Raw genomic sequence first — 20940 nt, forward strand, 5'->3', positions numbered from 1 at the left:
TCACCTTGGGAAATTGCCTGGGTCATTCTGCAGGTGGCTCAGGCCTCTGTGCTCTGAGGCAGGGTGAGGATACCCCCCTACCACTTCCACTGGAGTGCACTCCTCAGGCAGACCTGATGAGGCTCGATGCTAAGCACCTACCAAGTGGGATTGAGGCTTCCTGTGTTCCCCAAAAGCACGAGTTGTGGAGGGCCAGGGATCTGGCAGTTTCTCCTTACCTTTTGTTCCTGTTTCTGGGGCTCTGCAAACCAATGAAAATGTGGTCCTAAGAATAAAAGCCCCTTGTCCAGAGTTCTGAGCCCTAATCCTCTTACATGTCACCAGTGGAAAGCTGGAGCCAGTGGTAGAGGGCTGCTCTGATTTTCCTGCCAGACATCCCTCGGGGCCAGGCCAGTCCCCCACAAAGGGCTGGTGCCAAGGCCAACTAACTGCACAGCTGAATGTAATCACTGCTCAGGCCTCTGTTTACAAAATGATTAGACTGTGAGCTCTGGACAGGGCTGGACAGTCCAGAAAATTCTGAGCACCCCCTTCCCTGAGACCATAGAGCCCAAGTTTGACCTAACCCAAGGGCCTGCCTGCTTCCTGTGGGAGTCTAGAGTATTTCTCAAGTGATAATCAGGAGGGTCAGAGTGGGGGAGGGATTGATTGGGTAGTCATGGGGTCTCTCTGGGTTCACCCATGCTTTCAGGAAGCATAGACAAAGCCCAAATTCAGCTGAGGCCAAAAGGGCCCTGAAGAGGTAAATCATGGACCTCTTCATCATCCTCCTGTACAGGAGTAGAGGGTCAGACATCTCCATACCAGGTAAGAAACCCTGCAGCACCAGTGCAGCCATGAAGTGTGACGAGGAGACAGGCCCTTTCAGGAGGTATAAGCTGCAGCCCCAAGGACAGCTTTCTGAAGCTCTGAGGAGAGCGGCTGGCAATGGCTGCACAGGTCTGTAAAATAAGCCCTGACCATCACAAATGGAGGCACATGTGCTGCTAGGAAAACAGGACTTTAGGAAGCCAGGGGGAAATTGGATTTAATTTTAATTGAATATTTACTGTGGGGGAGAAGCTATGAATTTAACTTGAAAGCACTAAAAGTCAATGCTTCAAAATTAAGCACAGATATGAAGTAAAATTCACGTGAATTTTAAAGATGAAACATAGACTTCAAAGAAATGGTTCGTTGTGGAGACACTTCCAAATATGCTGCAGACCCAGGGTCCTTAGCAGGGGGGGCCATGATTAGGACTACTTTTAGGCAGATCTTTTTTACCGACCAACAAGACTCTCACCCAATAGGGGTGCAGTGGGGAGCCAGGAAGATATTTTAATATGTTATAGTAAAGGTCAAATCAGAAGGCTGCGTGTGTGTCATCAGCCTGGGCCAAGGCAGAGGCAGGTGTGTGTCCTGAAAACTGGTCAAGAGGAAAGCCCACCGTAGACCTGCGGGCAGGAAGAGCTAGCTGGAACAGCAGGGAGGAGACTGCAGCAAACCAGAAGAAGAGTTGAGTTGCAAGTGATTATGTTTTGGGACAGAAGACAGAGTAGAGATGAGGGCGGGTAAGGCAACACATCTAGCATTCAGAAGTGCAGCTTGTAGGCGCAGCGCCATGGGTATTCCTTTGCTGCAGACTACAGTGGGTCAGCCTGGGATAGCAGAGCAGGTGGAGCCCCTTCTTGGGGTGGCAGGTTCAGCTTTGCGTGGTCCCTGAGCTGGTCCTGACCAAGGCAAGCACCTGTCAGAAGGTGAGGCACAGCTCTCATGCTGGGAGTCAGGCATGGGCAACGTAGCCTCCACAGGAAAAAGCCCCATGCCCCAGGGCACACTGGTGGGATTGCATCTCCTCTCACTCTCCTCTGCACCCACTCTAGTAGCACATCCCCAGCACTCCCCAGGACCTGCCTTGTCCAGGTGACCAATGACCTCCATGTGTCTAATCCAGCCGCAGCCAAGGCTCATCCTCTTACTTGAGGATCAGCAGCATTTCATGTAGTTGATACTTGTTTGACATAGTTCTCTGACTCATTTACCTGGTTGACCTCCAATTTCCCTGACTGTTCCTTGTCAACTTCCTTTGCAGTTTCTTCCTCTTTTCCCACACCTCTTCAACATGGTGGACCCCAGGGCTTGGGCTTGGAGCCCACAATGACTTATATTTCTGCTTTTAAAATAATTACTGAGCCTCCCTGGTGGCGCAAGGGGTTAAGTTGAAGCACTATGAGGCTATCCGCAGTTACTGTAGCACGAGTTCAATCCCTGGCCTGAGAGGTAGCCCACATGACACAGCAGACCTCTCCTGTCTTGTCCGCTGCTTCCCTCAGCAGTGTATTTCAGTAGATCCACCTGTTATACTCCCCATTCTTTCTCTGGTGAATCCTCTCACCCCCCCCCCACACCTCTGGCCTGTACCCCAGTTCTTGCATGCATAAAGAAATAAACATTAATCTCTAAAAAAAAGACAAAAATTATGCCTACAAAATTGAAGTGTCATCATGAGAATTAAGTGAATAATGCTGTTGAGCATCTTATTGATCAATAAATCAAGTTTATTGATCACAATCCAATAAAGCTTGAAGAATCAAGGGTTGCTGTGAGGGAATGTGCTGGTCATCAGACGGTTATGCAGAAATTTTCCAAGTGTCCTCATCAAACCCCCCTGTCACTATGCACTCCTGTCTGCAAACAAGCCAGAGAAGTCAAGATCTGATGCAGGCACTGGGCCAAAATGGCCAGGCTTTTTAGCTCCACAAGAGTCACCCCCAGGGAAAGGGTGACATCTCGGGCAAAGTAGCTCTGTGAATCTGGGAAGTGCCCCTAGGGGCTGTCAGCTAGACACTGATTGTTGACTCAGTGCTCCCTTGATGGTGGGGTGGAGGAACTGGGTGGTGCATCTCAGACACAATATATGGGTGGGTGTGGGGCCGAGGTGGGCTGGAAGGACTCTGGAGGGGTGGGCTGAGATGATGGGAACAGGGTAAGACTGACAGAAGCTCGGCCTATTATTGGACTCCAAGACAGCATCAGCAGGAGCAACAACAGGGAGGCAGGGCTGAGGCGGGTGAGCCCTGTCACACCCTGAAGTGCTGCAGGGCAACCTGCTTCCTGAGCTCTGCTAGCTAGTGCACTAGGAAGGTCTTTGGAACCCATCCCTATTCCCCTAAGAAGCAGGCTCAGGAGTTTCTAGGTTTCAAAGGTTTCACCCTCCTTAGTGTCTGCTCCCCTTCTGTCATTAGGCTTGTAGAACCACTAACCCTGCATCCTGGGACCAACATGGCCAGAGAGAATTTGGTTCCTGGTAAATATCCATGCTCTGGAGCTGAGAGATGACTTGCAAAGGGCTTGGTTGGGAGTACGAATGGCATACTCAGTAAAGTCCCAGATGGCCCAGATGTGAACAGTTATCTCCTGTGTGATTCTGGAAGACAGAGATGGGGCTCAAAATGACTGCAACAGGGCCTCCCTGGTGGCGCAAGGGGTTAAGCACTGCACTATGAGCCAATCCGCATCTTCTGCAGCATGAATTCAATCCCTGGCTGACCAGGGAGAAACCCACATGGCACAGCAGACCTCTCCTGCCTTGCCCGCTGCTCCCCTCAGCAGTGTATTTCGGTCAATCTGCCTGTTCTGTTTCCCACTCTGTCTCTGGTGGATCCTCTCACCCCCTGCATCTCTGGCCTGTACCCCAGCTCTTGTATGCATAAATAAATAAATCTTTAAAAAAAAATGACTGCAACAGGTTAGAAATATGAAATTCAGTTTTCGCAAAGCCAAATCAGCACATGGTTCCCCTAACCCAACTGAACAGTCAGGAAAATAACTTTAGGGACTGTATGATATCAGCTTATGATGTCAGCAATGGGAATAAGGTGAGTTAGTGAGGCCCTCAGACCCAGGCTAGAAGGGTCCTGCACTGTCCTCAGGGGCAGAAGTTCCCTGGGGCCAAGGGACATACCTGTTCAGAGACTAGACATTCCCTTCCAAACCACACTTGGTATCTGGGACCTCAGAAATTCTTGCCCGCATGACCCCAAGTCTTCTACTGCCCTCCTCCCCAGTGATGGGGCCTGACAAGTCAAGGGATGTGAACCAAGCTGGGACAGGTGGACTCAGTTGCCCCTATTAGTTTTCCTGAAGTATCTTACATTGAAGGTGAAGCAGAGGTAGGAGGGAAGGGGGTAGACTGGGGATAGCAGGGCTGCTCCCCCAGTCCCACTACATTCTGGGGCAGAACTATCAAGCTTAGCCTGCAAGTCATTAGGAAGGTCAAAGGAAAAGTTTGCTTATTGACTCAAATCATAACTTGGAAATTTGCAGAAACAGGCCTGCATTTGGGGTCAGCTCCAGCCTAATGAATGCTGGTGTGGGCCTAGGGCAACTGGTCCCTCTGTACTCACACCTAGAATACAAAGACCTCTTCTGGAACCACCCAGAGCAGAGCATCTGGGACATTGAGGAATGACTAAATGGACCAAAGACATCCAGCCAGAACAGAAGTGTTCAGAACAGTATTCTGGGTACCTTTTGGTTGTGAAAAGAACATGGAAGAGAAAAAAGAGAATTAGTGATTCATTGTAAGAGTTCACTTGGTAGAACTAGGGCCAGGGATGACTCAGGGAGGCAGCAAAAAGCTCAATAGAAAAAGGACCCATTTAGGTCCTCTCTGGTGGCCTAGAGGTTGTCTCAGCACTATCACCACTACGGCCTGAGTTTGAGCCCTGACCAGGTAGCTAACCCACATATGGCACAGCAGACCTCTCCTGTCTCAGCTGCTGCACCCCTCAGCAGTGTAATTCAGTATATCCGCCTGTTCTGCTTCCCATTCTGTCTCTGGTGAATCCTTTCCCCCTGCCCCCACCCCCCACCCCCCTGCACCTCTGGTTTATCCAAAAAAAAAAAAAAAAAAAAAAAAAAAAGAAAAAGGACCCATTTAACAAGAAGGTAAGGGAAGGTGGCAGGAGGGGAAAATGAATAATGGACCTTGGTAGGCAGTAGTGAGAGCCATCTTGCACAAGGAAGTCCCACTATACTGAGTTCAAGGTCTTTGGGGATTTTCTAGAGGTGATTTAAGCCACAAATAGGGGACAAGGACCAGCAGATAATTAAGCTCTTCTCTGATCTGAATCTCCCTTTGGGACTGGCAAACAAAAGTAACCTTCTTACAGACAAGGCCTCCCCTACTCCTGCCATCATGCATCTGAAAACACCTTATTTTCTGGGAAGGGTAAATTGAGGCATAGAACAGAGAAGCCACACAGTACTCACAACTCAGCTCGCCATGCTGTGTTCAACAGGGCTCGCCATCTACTTCTCTTGGGCATGCTCTCTCATCTGCTATTGTTCCACGGATGCATCCTCACAAATGCCAGAAGCCAGAGTCCTGCACCTGGTCTTGGCAGGGCCCAGGAGGCCATAGGAACCAAAAGGAGGTCTTTTTTCCTGTGGGAACTTGTTTCAGTTGCCAGCAAAATGAGGAACAGAGCTGTGTCGCTTGGCTTTCTGGTGGTTACTCCTGGCAACCTTGCCTGGCCTTGTTGTGGCCTTGGGCAGGAACCCAGCCTGCCCTAGGGTTTCTGTTTCTCCATCTGTGGAACAAGGGTGAACTTCTGCCCTGGCTGGCTACAGAGCCGTCCAGACCAGGAAGCATGCTGTCCTCCTTGAGAGGGCGAAGCAGCAGCCAGAGTAAAGACAAGTGAGAAGCCCGGCCTACCGCCTCCCCAGAGAGGCCCAATTAGGGCAGTGAGCAGTTCCCACCAGAGGCTCTGGCCAACCCTCAAAGCCAGCCGCGTGGGCAGGCAGCAGCAGGCTGTGTGATTAAGGATGGCAGCTCAGGCCGCCCACTGGGCCTGGCCTCAGGAACTTCAAATGAGCACATGCAGGGCCAAGGGGGAAGCAGGCCAGCTCCCTTTCTTCTGCAGGGAAGGGATGAGAGGGAGCCAGGGCAAGAGCACCCAGCAACAAGAGGGCAAAGCCAAAAAAAGGACCATGCTTTTGAGGCCCCCGGGACTTCTGTAGAAGCTGCCCCTGGGGCCCCTAAGATGGAGTATTACCCAGGATCCAGAGATGGGCTCTCTCCACAGGCCCCGAGGAAACTTCAGCACTATTCCAGGCTTTGTGGATGCAAACAAGAAACTGTACTTTCTCTAGGAACTAGAATCTGCCATTCCTTCGTTTATTCATTCATCTATTCAGCAAAAACTGCTGCCTGCCTGCCGTGCCCTGGGGCCACAGGAGTGAACAAGACAAAACAGAGTAGTATGTCTGCTCTCAAAAAACCTATATTCTGGACCTCTCCTGGTGGCGCAGTGGTTGAGCGCTGGGTTGCGAAGCTGCCCACAGCGCCGGTTCGATCCCAGGCTGCTCCCCGGCCACCGGAGGAGGGTCCCACATTGCGCGCAGACCTCTCCTGCCGCCCACTGCTCCCCTCAACAGTGTACTTTGGTCCTTCTGCCTGCTCTGCTCCCACTGCTCCCCTCAGCAGTGTACTTTGGTCCTTCTGCCTGCTCTGCTCCCCGCTCTGGCTCTGGTGAATTCTCTCACCATCCCGTGCTTCTAATTGTACCCAGTGCTTGTATAAATAAATCTTCAAAAAAAAAAAAAGTATTAAAAAAAAACCCAAAAAACCTATATTCTGTGGAACTCAGACAGGAAGTAAGTAATCAGTAGTGAAAAATCAAAGAGGAAACAATGATGATGGGCGCTGACTCTGGAGTCAGAAGTCCTGGATTTGTGTCCTAGCTCTACCTCTGACCAGGAGGAAGCTATTTAACCCCCGTGCCTCAACTTCCTCCTTTGGAAAGCGGAGATTATGAAAGTATCTATTGCACTGGTAATGAGGATCAAGTGAATGAATATTTATAAAGCACTTCAAAATGCATCTGGTATATAGTAAACACCATTAAAATATTTGTTGGTTAAAAAGTACAGGGCTGGGGCAGACAGGCTGCAGGCACCATGCTGGTCATGAAAGTGGCAAGAAGCAACCCTTAAAGCTGCCCATGAAGTAGGCCAAGGTGATGGGTGAGGAAGACAAGAAGTGAGAGGGTATCACCATAGACTCGATGGAAATTAAAAATAAAATAATACTATGCCCAGCTCTAAACACACAAATTTGGTTATCTAGATGCAGTGGGCCAATTCCTTGAAAGACACAATTGGCTAACGTAGGTTATTACCAATGTATCTTGGTAAAAAAAATGTACCATTCTGGTGACTCATCTTGATTATGGAGGAAGCTATGCATCGTGGGGGTAGAGTATATGGAAAATCTCTCTGCCTTCCTCTCAATTTTGCTGTAAATCTAAAACTGCTCTTTAAAAGTCATCTTAAAAAAAAAAACAACTGAGTAAAGCAAAACTTAGAGAAAAATTTATAGTCTTAATGTGAATACACTAGAAGAAAGCCTGAAAAATAATGATCCAAGCATACATAAAGAGGTTAGAAAAAAAGAAAACCAAAATAAACCCCTAAAATATGGAAATAATTAAAAGGATGAAATAATGTTAATAAAGGACACAAATATACAACAGAGATGGTTAACAAAAAGCCAGTAAATCAATCTTTTGAAAGGATTAACACAGCTGATAAGTCTCTCATATGACTCACCAAGAAAAAGAGAAAAGATCAATATCTGTCACAGAAGTGGAAACACAACTATAGATTCTGAAGACGTTAAAATTACAAGAGGATAGTAACAACAATCTTATGACAAAAATAGACATTTTAGATAAAATGGACAAATTTCTAGAAAAATACAGGGACTCCCCAGTGGTGCAGTGGGTTGAGCGCAGCACTGTGAAGCTGTTCGCAGCCTCTGCAGCGTGGGTTTGATTCCCATCCCACCGGGGAGATTCCCACATGGCGCAGCAGACCTCTCCTGTCTCGCCAGCTGCTCCTCTCAGCAGTGTTTTCTGTCATCTGCCTGTTCTGCTCCCCGCTCTGTCTCTGGTGAATTCTCTCACCCTCCCGCGCCTCTGGCCTGTACTCCAGCTCTTGTATGCCTAATGAATAAATCTTGAAAAAAAAAAAAAAGAAGAAAAAGAAAACATTCCACAAAGAAAACTACAGGCCCAGATGGCCTCACTGTTATGTTCCACAAACCATTCAGGAAGAAATGTGCCAGTATCACACACTCTTTCAGAGAATTATAAAAAAAAGGGCACACTTCAAATACTTAACAAAGATAGAACAGCAAGGGGAAGTTACAAGCCAGTCTAACTCATGAACACATCTGTAAGAAAGCTAAAATATATGTTCACAAATTTACCCTAGCAATATCTTGAAAGGTTAATGAATCCAACCAAGTTATATTTATTCCAAAATTGCAAGATTTTTTTTATATTTTCTTTCTTTTTTTTTTTTTTTTCAGATTTATTTATTTTTACACAAGAGCTGGGGTACAGGCCAGAGGCATGGGAGGATGAAAGGATTCACCAGAGGCAGAGGAGGGAGAAGAACAGGCAGACTGATGAAATACACTGCTGAGGGGAGCAGCGGGCACCACAGGAGAGGTCTGCCACAACATGTGGGATTCTCGCTGGCTGGGAGGGATTGAACCGGTACTGCAGAGGCTGCAGACAGCTTCAGAGCGTGGAGTTCAACCCACTGTGCCACTGGGGAGGCCCTGCCAGATTGTTTTAACATTTGAAAAACTGATGTAAGTCTACTATTAAGAGAGTAAAAGAGGAAAATTACATGATTATCCCAATAGATGAAAAAAAGATTTGAATAGAATCTAACATCCATTCAAAGTAACATCCATTCAAACTCTTAGCAAACTATAAATTGAAGGAAACTTTGGAGTTTTGGGGGTTCTCTATGTACATTATCATATCATCTGCAAATAGTGATAGTTTGACTTCTTCTTTTCCTATTTGGATTCCTTGTATGTCTTTTTCTTGTCTTATTGCTCTGGCTAGAACTTCCAGTATTATATTGAAAAGCAGTGGTGAGAGTGGACATCCTTGGCAGGATACAAAATCAACATGCAAAAATCAGTAGCCTTCCTATACACCAACAATAAATCTGAAGAAGAAGAAATAAAAAAAAAAATCCCTTTTACTATCGAAACAAAAAAAATAAAATACTTGGGAATAAATCTTACAAAAGAGGTAAAGGACCTATACAAAGAAAACTATAAAACACTGTTAAAAGAAATAGAAGAAGACACAAAGAAATGGAAAGACATCCCCTGCTCATGGATTGGAAGAATTAACATTATTAAAATGGCCATCCTACCAAAAGCAATATACAGATTCAATGCTATTCCAATAAAAATTTCAATGTCATTCTTCAAAGAAATAGAACAATTATTGATGAAATTCATATGGAACCACAAAAAACCCCAAATAGCCAAAGCTCTCCTAAAAAAAAGAGAAGGGAATGGAGGTATCACACTCCCAGATTTCAAACTTTACTACAAAGCCATAATCATCAAAACTGAATGGTATTGGAACAAGAACAGACACACAGACCAATGGAATTGAATAGAAAATCCAGAAATAAACCCACAGATTTATGGTCAACTAATCTTTGACAAAGGAGCAAAGAATATGCATTGGAGCAAAGAAAGTTTGTTCAATAAATAGTGCTGGGAAAAATGGGTCGCTACATGCAAAAGAATGAAGCTTGACTACTGCCTAACACCATGCACAAAAACCAATTCAAAATGGATTAAAGAACTAGACATAAGACCTGAAACCATAAAATACATAGAAGGAAATATAGGCGAAACACTACATGATATGCACATTAAAGACATCTTTACAGACACATCACCCAGAGCAGTGATAGTGAAGGCAAAGATCAACAGCTGGGACTACATCAAATTAAAGAGCTTCTGCACAGCAAAAGAGACAATAACAAAAACAAAGAGAAACCCCACCAACAGGGAGAACATTTTTGCACACAACGTTAATGATAAAGGAGTGATCACAAAAATCTACAAAAAGCTGAAGAGACTCAACAAAAACAAAGAAAATAATCCAGTCAAAAAATGGGCAGAAGAGCTAAAAAGAAACTTCTCTGAAGAGGAAATGCAAATGGCCAACAGGCATATGAAAAAATGTACAACATCACTTGTAATCAGGGAAATGCAAATCAAAACTACAATGAGATACCATCTTACACCAGTGAGAATGGCACATATTAAAAAAACTAGCAACAACAAATGTTGGCGAGGTTGTGGAGAAAAAGGAACTCTCCTACACTGTTGGTGGGAGTGCAAACTGGTCCAACCGCTATGGAGAGCTGTATGGAGATTTCTTGACCTACTAAACATAGAGCTTCCATATGATCCAGCAATTCCACTCCTAGGTATTTACCCAAAGGACACAGAAACATCAATTCCAAAGAGCACCTGCATGCCTATGTTTATAGTAGCACTATTTACAATAGCTAAGCTTTGGAAACAACCCAAATGCCCAAAAATAGATGACTGGATCAAGAAGATGTGGTACATATACACCATGGAATATTACTCAGCATTCAAAAAAGATAAACACACGCAATTTGTAGCAACATGGATGGAGCTGGAAGAGATCATGCTCAGCGAAATAAGCCAGAAAGAAAAAGAAAAATGCCGGATGGTCTCACTCATAGCAGCAATGTAGAAAACTTAAATAAGGGACCAGGAAAAAGAATAACTATAAGAAAGAAAATATCAAAATCAACAAATAACTATGAACAAGAGACACTCTATGGGGGGCGGGGGGCGGGGAAAGGAGGGCTTGGGGTAAAAATAAGGGGGTTGTAATTGTATGGGGAATATAAAAATAAAATTTAAATTAAAAAATAAATAAATTAAATTAAATTAAAAAAATAAATAGAAGGAAATTTCCATTTGATAAGTGGTACCTGCAATAAACCTACAGCAAACATTATTAATGAAGAAAGGTTGAAGAATTTCCCTTTGAGACTAGCAAGGACACAAAATGTCACTGTGTCTATTCATAAAGTACTGAAAAGTACTGGCTAGTGCAATAAGTCAAGAAAGAGAACAAACACTGTAAAAGGATTATAAAGAAGAAACAACCCCATCATTATTTGCTGATTATGATTATATGAATAGAAAATTTTAAACAAATTACATGTAAATTATTGTAATTATGTGTGTTTAACTAGTTTACTGACTATAAATTCAGTCACTATTAAAAACATTTATTTCGGGGCCTCCCCAGTGGCGCAGCGGTTGAGCGCTGGGTTGCGAAGCTGCCCGCAGCCTCTGCAGCACCGGTTCGATCCCCGGCTGCTCCCCGGCCACCGGAGGAGGGTCCCACATGGCGCGCAGACCTCTCCTGCCGCCCGCTGCTCCCCTCAGCAGTGTACTTCCTTCTGCCTGCTCTGCTCCCCGCTCTGGCTCTGGTGAATTCTCTCACCCTCCCACACTTCTGACTGTACCCAGTGCTTGTATAAATAAATAAAATTTAAAAAAAAATAATAAATAAATAAAAACATTTATTTCCAGGCCTCCCTGGTGGCGCAAGAGGTTAAGACGCAACCTATGAAGCAATCCACAGCCACTGCAGCACGAGTTCGATCCCTGGCCAGGGAGCTACCCACATTGTGCAACAGACCTCTCCTGACTTGCCTGCTGCTCCTCTCAGCAGTGTACTTTGTTCAGTCTGCCTGTTCTGTTCCCCACTCTGTCTCTGGTGAATCCTCTCATCCCCCATCTCTGGCCTACATCCAAGTTCGTCTATGCAAAAATAAATATAAATAAAATCTTTTTTATTTTTTTTATTTATTTTTTTTTTTTATAGAGGCATGCTTTATTTACTTGTTTGCTGGTTTGTTTGTTTGTTTTGTTTATACATGCACTGGGTACAGTCAGAAGCGCGGGAGGGCGAGAGAATTCACCAGAGCCAGAGCGGGGAGCAGAGCAGGCAGAGGGACCGAGGTACACTGCTGAGGGGAGCAGCGGGCGGCAGGAGAGGTCTGCGCGCCATGTGGGACCCTCCTCTGGTGGCCGGGGAGCAGCCGGGGATCGAACCGGCGCCGCAGAGGCCGCGCGCAGCTTCGCAACCCAGCGCTCAACCGCTGCGCCACCGGGGAGGCCCCTAAATAAAATCTTTTTTAAAAAAAAGAAGCTAGAAAATCGAAGACTGAAAATATATCACTTGCAGTACTATCAAAAAAAAAAAAAAAAAAGCCCCTGGGAAGACATCTAACAAAGATTGTTTCATGCACAAAGCTATAGAATAATATTTACAGGAATTCTAAAAGACCCAAATAAATGGAGAGACAACCATGTTCATTGACTTCACAACTCAGTCTTGTAAAGTGCAATTCTCTCTAGATAAACATATAAATGCTATTTCCAGTCAAAATCTCAAGAGCTTTCTTTTAATGTTTTTGGTGACATCTGACAACTTGGTACTAAAATGTACACAGAAATGCAAAGTACTCAAAATTGCCAAGATACTCTTGAAAATCAAAATGGGAGTACTTGGTCTACTGAATATCAAAGTATACTATGAAGACAGAAGATGGTATGAGTGGTGCAGAGGTAGCCACATAGTGAAAACGCACAAAATAATGATCTCAGAGATCAAGGGAAAAAATCCTGACTTTTAGTGTTTACTGAGTACCATGGTGTATTCCTACCATGACTGATTTTAAGCAACCAATGTAAAGTGACTGAATGCAAAGTAAGAAAAAATGTGCAATACACTACATTAGATGCTCTTTCCAACATAATCATTTGACAAGTGATGAATTTTGATTACCTGTTTTAACATAACTTATTTACTTGTAAGTTCATATAATAGGTTAATTTTTAACAATTGTTGTGCTCAACAATTGGCTCACAAAATAAACGAAAATTTAACAATTTTCTCAGAAGCCAGTATGATCCAGCTCCATTATGCCACTAATTTAGACCTGAATGTGAAAGGCAAAATATAGATGTTTTTTAAAAAATGGTCTTCGGGGGCCTCCCCTGGTGGCGCAGCGGTTGAGCGCTGGGTTGCGAGGCTGCCCACAGCCTCTGCAGCGCCGGTTCGATCCCCGGCCACCGGCGAGGGTCCCACAAAAAAAAAAAAAAAAAAAAAAAAAAAAAAAGGTCTTCGGGTCTCCCTGGTGGTACAAGGGGTTAAGCACAGCATTGTGATGCTATCTGCAGCCTCTGCAGCTCGAGTTTGATCCCAGGCCAGGGAGCTACCCACATGGCACAGACCTCTCTTGTCTCGCCTGCTGGCTTCCCTCAGCAGTGTATTTTAGTCAATCTGCCTGTTCTGCTCCCCACTCTGTCTCTGGTATATCCTCTCAGCTGCGCCCCCACCGCCACCCCCCACCCTTCCCCACAACACCTCTGGCTGACACCTCAGTTCTTGTATGCATAAATAAATAAATCTTCAATTTTTTAAAGTGTGATATTAAAGAAAGGTGATTTAGGAAAATACATTCCTGATCTCAGGATATAAGAAGCCAGTAACTACTTTCCAAGTATTCTTGTTATGGACTTCTGGTCTAATGTTATTAAAATCAGGGAACATGCTTTGCATGATTTCAATACATGAAAATTCTTAGTTTTATTTTATGACCCAGAATATCATTTATCTCTATACGTGCTTAAAATAGTATGCATTTTGCTATTGTTGAGAGGAATATTATAGAAAGATTAGAAACAGGTCAATTCAATCAAGCTGGTTGATGGTATTGTTCATGTTTTCTGTATCTTTAATGATTTTGGATTTCTTACACCAACGGAAATATGGAAGGAGTGTAAAAACTCTAAATATAGCTGTAGTTCAACTATTTTTTCCTTTCATTTCAATCAGTTTTTGCCTGACATTTTGAAGCTGTCATTAAGTGTATTTATTTTTAGAATTTGTCATGTGTTCTTGATGAACTGATCTCTTTATCATTATGTAATTTCCCTCTTTATCCCCACGATATTCCTTGCTCTAAAGTCTATTTTTTCATCTCTAATTTTGTGTGGCCTGTTTGTTGCTCATTTTTAGCATTTTCATAACTCATTTTTTATAGCTCCTCCCTTTTCTACTTGAATTCCCCCTCTGTTTATGCATAATGTTCATTTTTTCCAGTGTATTCTAATATTCTAATTAGTCTCTGTCTAGTAGTTCCATTATCTGGGTCATCTTTAAGTCTGGTTATTTTGACCTCTTTATCATTTGACAGTGGCTTTTTTTTTCCTTTTCGTCTCCTCAGTTGTGAATGAATGCAGGCACTGTGTGTACAGTTCTAAGTACACTGTGTGTAGATACTCAAAGAAATGGTATTTATGCCAGAGATGGCCAGGTCTCCTTCTCTGTAGGTTCTCAGTGTCTGTTAGGATCTTGATTGAGTTGGATAGAGATGGGTTTGAGTTTTGTTGTGGTACTAATTCTGCCCATGGCAGGTTACTCCTGCTACCTTTTGATTAATGCAAGGCCTGAGATGACTTTCAGCAGGCCCTGTGTGCCTGAACCTCAGAGGAGGAGGGCTGCTGTGCTTCCTCCATTCCTCCAGCATTGAACTGCTGTTGCTTATTAACTTGGCAGCAGCTTTTCTCAGTTTCCAGGTCCAGATTCAGTCTTAGGCTGACTGTGTGCATCTGAGTTGGCCTTTCTTACCTTTTTCACCCTTCTCTTCCTTGGCTGCTAAACTCTGAGTTTATCTTGGGGAGTCTTGGGTGGGAGGAAGTTTTGAGCTCCTTGCTCAGTAGTTGACCTGTGCTTTGTAGTAGGGAAAGGCCCGGACCCGCCTCTCTCCCATGGGTGTGTGGGTTTGCTTTTGCCCCTCCCTCATACTTTTCCTTGAAACTGACTGTAGAAGGGATTCCTGCTTCTCCTCTAACAGTAACTGGAAGCAAGGTTTACCTTACCGAGATTTCCTGCCCGTCCTGCAGAGGTTTTGCGCTCAACCCTCCCCCAAGGCAGTTCGTTTTCCTGCTTATGGGATCAAAAGGATTTCCAGAAGCTTAAGACTTTTGTTTTGACTGATAGAAGAGCCTGGGAAGTGGGTGGTGTTTGTTCCTATGCATTACTAACTGGGGTACTCTTGAGTCTCATGCTCTCTCCACCCCACCCCATTCCCAATTTTTCTTGTGAGGATTGTGGAAAGAGCTTGTGAAAGACTGTGGAAAATCTTCATGTCTGGAACTCCAGAGATTCTGAACTATTGGGCTAATTCACACACCATCTTTATTAATTTGTTAACATTTTAGTCGTTTTCTGTTCTGCTTTTATGGTGCTGCTGTTCCTCCTGGCTATGGATGAAGTTCATGTGTTTTCTCTTTGAAGGGGCTTGTCACCACTGGAATTTAATGTATCTGGCTACTTGTGACCTCAGCTCTCTGATAGTTTCAAGAAGTTGTGAGTAGGTTATCTGCCTTTTTCTTGATGTTAGGATGTTAGTGATTTTTTTTTAAAGATTTATTTATTTATGCATACAAGAGCTGGGGTACAGGCCAGAAGTGTGGGGGGTGAGAGGATTCACCAAAGACAGAGTGGGGAGCAGAACAGGCAGACTGACTGAAATACACTGCCGAGGGGAGCAGCGGGAGAGTCAGGAGAGGTCTGCTGCACCATGTGGGTAGCTGGAGATCAAACTTGTGCTGCAGTGCCTGCAGATAGCTTCATAGGTTGCATCTTAACCCATTGCGCCACCAGGGAGGTCCAGGATGTTAGTGATTTAATTAAGAGTATGAATATGAAACCCACAGAGTGGGACTGATATTAGCAACACATATGACAAAAAAGGGCTCATTAAAGAGTTCTACAAAGAATGCCTATGAATCAAAATGAATGATATCTAACACAAAAATGGTCTAAAGAGTTGAGCAGGGCCTCCCCGGTGGCGCAGAGGTTGAGCATTGGGTTGCGGGGCTGCCCGCGGTCTCTGCAGCGCCAGTTCAATCCCCGGCTGCTCCCCGGCCACTGGAGGAGGGTCCCACATGGCGTGCAGACCTCTCCTGCCGCCCGCTGCTCCCCTCAGCAGTGGACTTCGGTCCTTCTTCCTGCTCTGCTCTCCCCTCTGGCTCTGGTGAATTCTCTCACCCTCCTGCCCTTCTGACTGTACCCAGTGCTTGTATAAATAAAGAAATCTTTAAAAAAAAAAAAAAGAAGACTGTCTTCTACTGAATCATTTAAAAAAAAATAGAGTTGAGCAGGTGTCTCACAAAAGAAGATTTATAGATGACTAATAAACACATGGAAAGGGTGCAATCTCATTAGTAATTAGGAAATGCAGATTGAAATCACAACTACACACTACAACCTGCCTACAATCACAACTACACACTACTACCTGGCTAAAATTGAAAATGTGTGAGAATATCAGGTGCTAGTGAGGATGAGAAAGAAAGGTAACTTTCATCCACTGTTGGTGGTACTTATTGTACCACCAACATTATCTTTCAACATTATCTTAAAAAAGTGCTGGGTAAGGAGTGGGGGCTTCAGTTTCAACCTTACTACATGACACACCAACAGTATGTATGTCACAAGTGCAGGCACACTTGAACCAGAGGTTAACTCCTCTGATTGACATGTCCTTCTTTTGGCTTTGACAAATTGTTGGCCAGAGTACTGCCTAGTCTTGCCGGCCATTTTACCCCTTAGGGTAACTTTGCAAATCTTTGATTTCACATACTGTGTATGAACTATTGGTTACACACTCAGGAGATGATATTATCTCCAAGTTCACATTAGAGGAGTCCTTCGCTCTGCTCCCAAGCCTCTCATATACCTGCAGTGGGCTCCTGAGCCAAGGCTGAGAGGTACCTGGGCTACCACTCTTGGCAGTGGCCACGCTCAAGTACCTTGTTGATCACTTGCCCAAATACAGCTGCCTTGATTCCCTGTTGATCCTCACCCTTTCCCTCAGGTTTGTGCAGTCCCTTCCACTTCTCTGAATGCTTTTGTACACCTTACCTTGTGTCAGCTTCAAGACTCTGGGAAGAAGCTTCACCAGGCAGGGCTCTTGGTCCCTTTTGTTCATGGCTACACCTTCGCGCCTAATCCTGTATAGTCCTGTGGAAATGTAAGGACATTATAGGTGAAGAACCTTAGATCCAAATAAGGTTACTTGACTCCTAAATGGCATGGCATTTAGCTCGAGAACAGTGTTTAGTGCTTTTTGAAGTACAGGCTAACCTTTTCATTTTTATAAATTATGTTTATAGAGAAAGAACAAGGAACTATTAAGACAGTGTCTGTGGTGTGATGTCTTGCAGTAGAAAGGACACTGGAATAGAATTCCCTGGTCTGGGTTTTACTATCTTGCTGAGCCTTCCAGCCCTAAGACCTAGTCTCTAGGCTCTGATGCGTAGGTGACGATGATGGGACCACAGATATGGAAGGGTATTGTAAGTAAGGCGTGGTTGTGGGTGGAATTGTGTTCCTCTAAGACATACTGAAGTCTTAACTCCCAGTACCTGTGAGTCTGACCTTGTTTAGAAACAGGGTCTTTGCAGTAGTAATCAGGTTATAATCAGGTCCTACTGGATTGGAGTGGACTTTAAACCCAATGGTGCCATTAGAAGAAGGCTTATGAAGACAGAAAGATATAGCCTTGTGAAGTTGGAGGCAGAAACTGGGGTAATGTTACTACAAGTCAAAGAATGCCAAGGATTGTTGGAAACCACCTGAAAGTAGGAAGAGGGAGGCAATGATTCTTCCTTGGAGTGTCAGAGGAAGCATGGCTGTGCTGCCCGAGTGTCCCACATTTTCAGTTTGTCCTTTTGTTAGGGGGAAAGGATGTCCTGAGCTAATTTCATACAGGCTTTGTGGACTCCACCCCCACTCCAGACCAAAGTCCTCAGGACATTGGGAAAGACAAATCCCATCACCACCAAAGGGAAGGTTGCTGGGACCTGAGGGTGGAGTTAAGCAGCCAGGTTTGGTATAAAATCAGACATGTGGGCCTTGGGGAGTCTCCTTCTTGGCCTCCTGGCTCTTGGCTCTTCTCCAGCTCTCAGAGTGCCATTTGGAATTCCAGGTCGGCAGAACAGGTAGGACACATTTAAGACTTTATCTACCACTTTTCTCCCTGAGTTGTACATTTCCTCATTTCCCCATTCCTTGTAAATAAAGTTTTTACTAATCTTTTGTGTGTGCCTGCAGTAGAGTATTAATAAGTCCTTTTTAAGCGCATGGGTGAGGACCCACAGTCAGGCAACCCATTTTATATTGGGGCTGCCCTGTAACAACTTTTTTTTAAAGATTTATTTATTTATTTATACAAGAACCAGGGTATAACTGGTCAGAGGTGTGGGAGGTCAGAGGTGTGGGAGGGTGAGAGGATTCACCAGAGACAGAGTGGGGAACAGAACAAGCAGACTGATGAAATACACTGCAGCGTATGGGACAGGTCTGCCACGCCATGTGGGACCCTCGGGCCGGCCGGGATCGAACCAGCTGCAGAGGCTGTGGACAACTTCACAGCGCTGCGCTCAACCACCTGCACCACCAAGGGAGGCCCGTTTCAGTTTGTCCTTTCTTTAGAGAGGAGGACACAGGACAGGTTATGGAATGGGTAGGAAAAGCAGAAATTGTAGGAGGTACTCAGCCATCAAGCCCGTGGGAGTCTCAGCCTGGTCTGTGCAGGCGCCTTCTCACGATGGGGATGAGTAGCTCAGTGCTGGCTTGGGGCCACTGCCCCTGCTCAGGGCCAACCTGCTCTGGTTTCTGACTCCTGGTTCCCACTGACAGCTGTCAGCCACTCCTACTGCAAGGCACACTGCTGCCAGACCTGCCTTTCTGTCACAGGAGTGCTTTAGGGCACGGTGCATGCAACCTTCAGTTGCTGAACAGATCCAGGTCAGACAGAGCTTTAAGCCACTGCTGCTACCCTGGGAGCAGGATGCTGTGAGGCGAGAGTGCTGCTCTGGCAGTCAAGCACATGGAAGACTGCTGCACCTCCCCCTGCAGTGACCTTTAGGGCTAACCTGCCCTAGGTCCAGCTGGGCAACCAGCGCGCAGGGGAAGAACAGCAAAACCCTACCTGCTAGATCCGGCTGGGCAACCAGCGCGGGGGTGGGGGGGGGGGGTGGGGGGGAGGTGGGGGGGGGGAGAACAGCCTGAAGCAGAGGAAGTGCAGCGGAAGTTCCCTGAAAAGGCAGAAGCTTATCAAAAGATAACGACCACCAAGAACCACTACAAGAATGCTAAAAATCTTTTCCCATCTTTCTAGAACTACAAACTTTAATCCCTTATCTGTCTTTCTAAACTTGCTCCTTTCTTCTATAATGGTCATTGTTTGTTATGTAGATCACCTCCCTGATGGTGATAGACTGAGCCCATGAGCAAGCTAATTTCTTTGATATTCATTCCTGTGCTTTTGGAAAACATATATATACTGGTCACAAACTCAAAGAAAATCACACTCAGATTTTCACTCTTGAAGTGTGTCTGTTTGTCATTTCTTTCGCTGACGCCCTGACCACCCTGCACGCTTCTCTCAACCCTGAGGTGGCCTCATCGTCTACTGCTGTGCTGGTCCGCGGCAGAAGACAGTGGTCCCTGTGCCCAGGCAGCAAGAGTCATCCTATACCTGATAAGTGGGAGGACTCACAAATTTCTTGGACATCCTGGCCCACTCCCTGCAACTCCTAGAACAGCAGAGGTGGTGAGTGAATGATGCTGGAAGGTGGAAGGAGTTTTCCAGACTCCAAACTCCCTGATTTCCTGAACAGGGGCTGTTGGGAGCAGAGAAGAGAGCAACCACAAAGACTAGAGGGGCCAGAACATGGGCGGTTAACTCTTGAAGTGAATTGCCTCCAGTCCTTCTGATCTGTGGGCTGCCCTTGCTTCCTCCTCCAGGTGTAGGGTTCTGTCCAGGTGCTTGCTTCTGTCTGCTTTTGAAAGCCAGACCAGCGGCTACCTTCTTCACCACATGGTGGCTCCTGGCATACTGCTTCTGATTTGCAGATTGGTCCCTTCTTCCACACTGCTCATCCAGGCCCGTCTTGCTCAGTGGGCCAGCTGCCACCTTGCATGTGCAGCTCCTGCTTCCTCTATTGAGTGAGCCAGGTGCCATCTTGCCACTGCTTACTCTTGCTTCGTATCTAGTTTATGAACCATGGCCACTATCTGGGGCAGAAGAGACTGCAACTGGCTATGGGCCAGCCTCTCTTTTTTCACTCCCTGTAAGCAGTCCTGTTGTTTCTCCCCATATGTCTGCTTTTGAGTTGTGGCTGCAGCCTATGGACATGACCCACCAATGGTCACCCCCTTCCCCTCCAGGCTTGCTCAGTCACTCATCTGAAGGCACCAGGGTGCTGAAGGGAGATTTCTGAAGTGGTAGGCAGCTGCTGTGGGGACAGCAGAGCTAGAGGCCCCTAGAAGGAATGCTGCTCAGCCCCATGGAACACAATCATCAAGAAGCAAATACTCTGAAAGGGAAGCGGACAGCACAGTTAAATATCAATACAGCCTATTCTAACACTTCAGCCCCTTTTCGTGTCAAAGATTCTTGAAAACATCTGGTAAATGTTCATTAGGCCTGCCCTGTCTCTTGTTCCTCATCAAGTCTGTGTTTTTCTATCCCTCTTGCATGTGATGTGAAGGTAGGTTAGAGCCAAGGGCTTTGATCTGTATTTCATAATATTCTTTTTTTTTTTTTTAAAAGATAGCCAGAGCAGGGAGCAGAACAGGCAGAAGGACCGAAGTACACTGCTGAGGGGAGCAGCGGGCAGCAGGAGAGGTCTGCGTGCCATGTGGGACTCTCGCCCGTTGGCCGGGGATCAAACTGGTGCTGCAGAGGCTGCGGGCAGCTTCACAACCCAGCGCTCAACCGCCGCACCACCGGGGAGGCCCTGTATTTCATAATATTCTTGTAGAAAAAAATAAAACAAAACAAACCCTTATTCTAGATGGGATTTACAACTTATGAAGTGTTTTCACAAACAATCCCTCTTGATTGGGCCTCCTAATGAAAGGAGTTAGAAGTTCCTACCCACAAAAGACAGGTTCCCTAATTCAGAGAGTCTAGGAAAATCCTATGCAG

The sequence above is a fragment of the Talpa occidentalis genome, unplaced genomic scaffold (genome assembly GCF_014898055.3).
Source record: "Talpa occidentalis isolate TD23 unplaced genomic scaffold, MPIMG_talOcc4v2.1 talOcc4.10, whole genome shotgun sequence".
Lineage (NCBI taxonomy): Eukaryota > Metazoa > Chordata > Mammalia > Eulipotyphla > Talpidae > Talpa > Talpa occidentalis.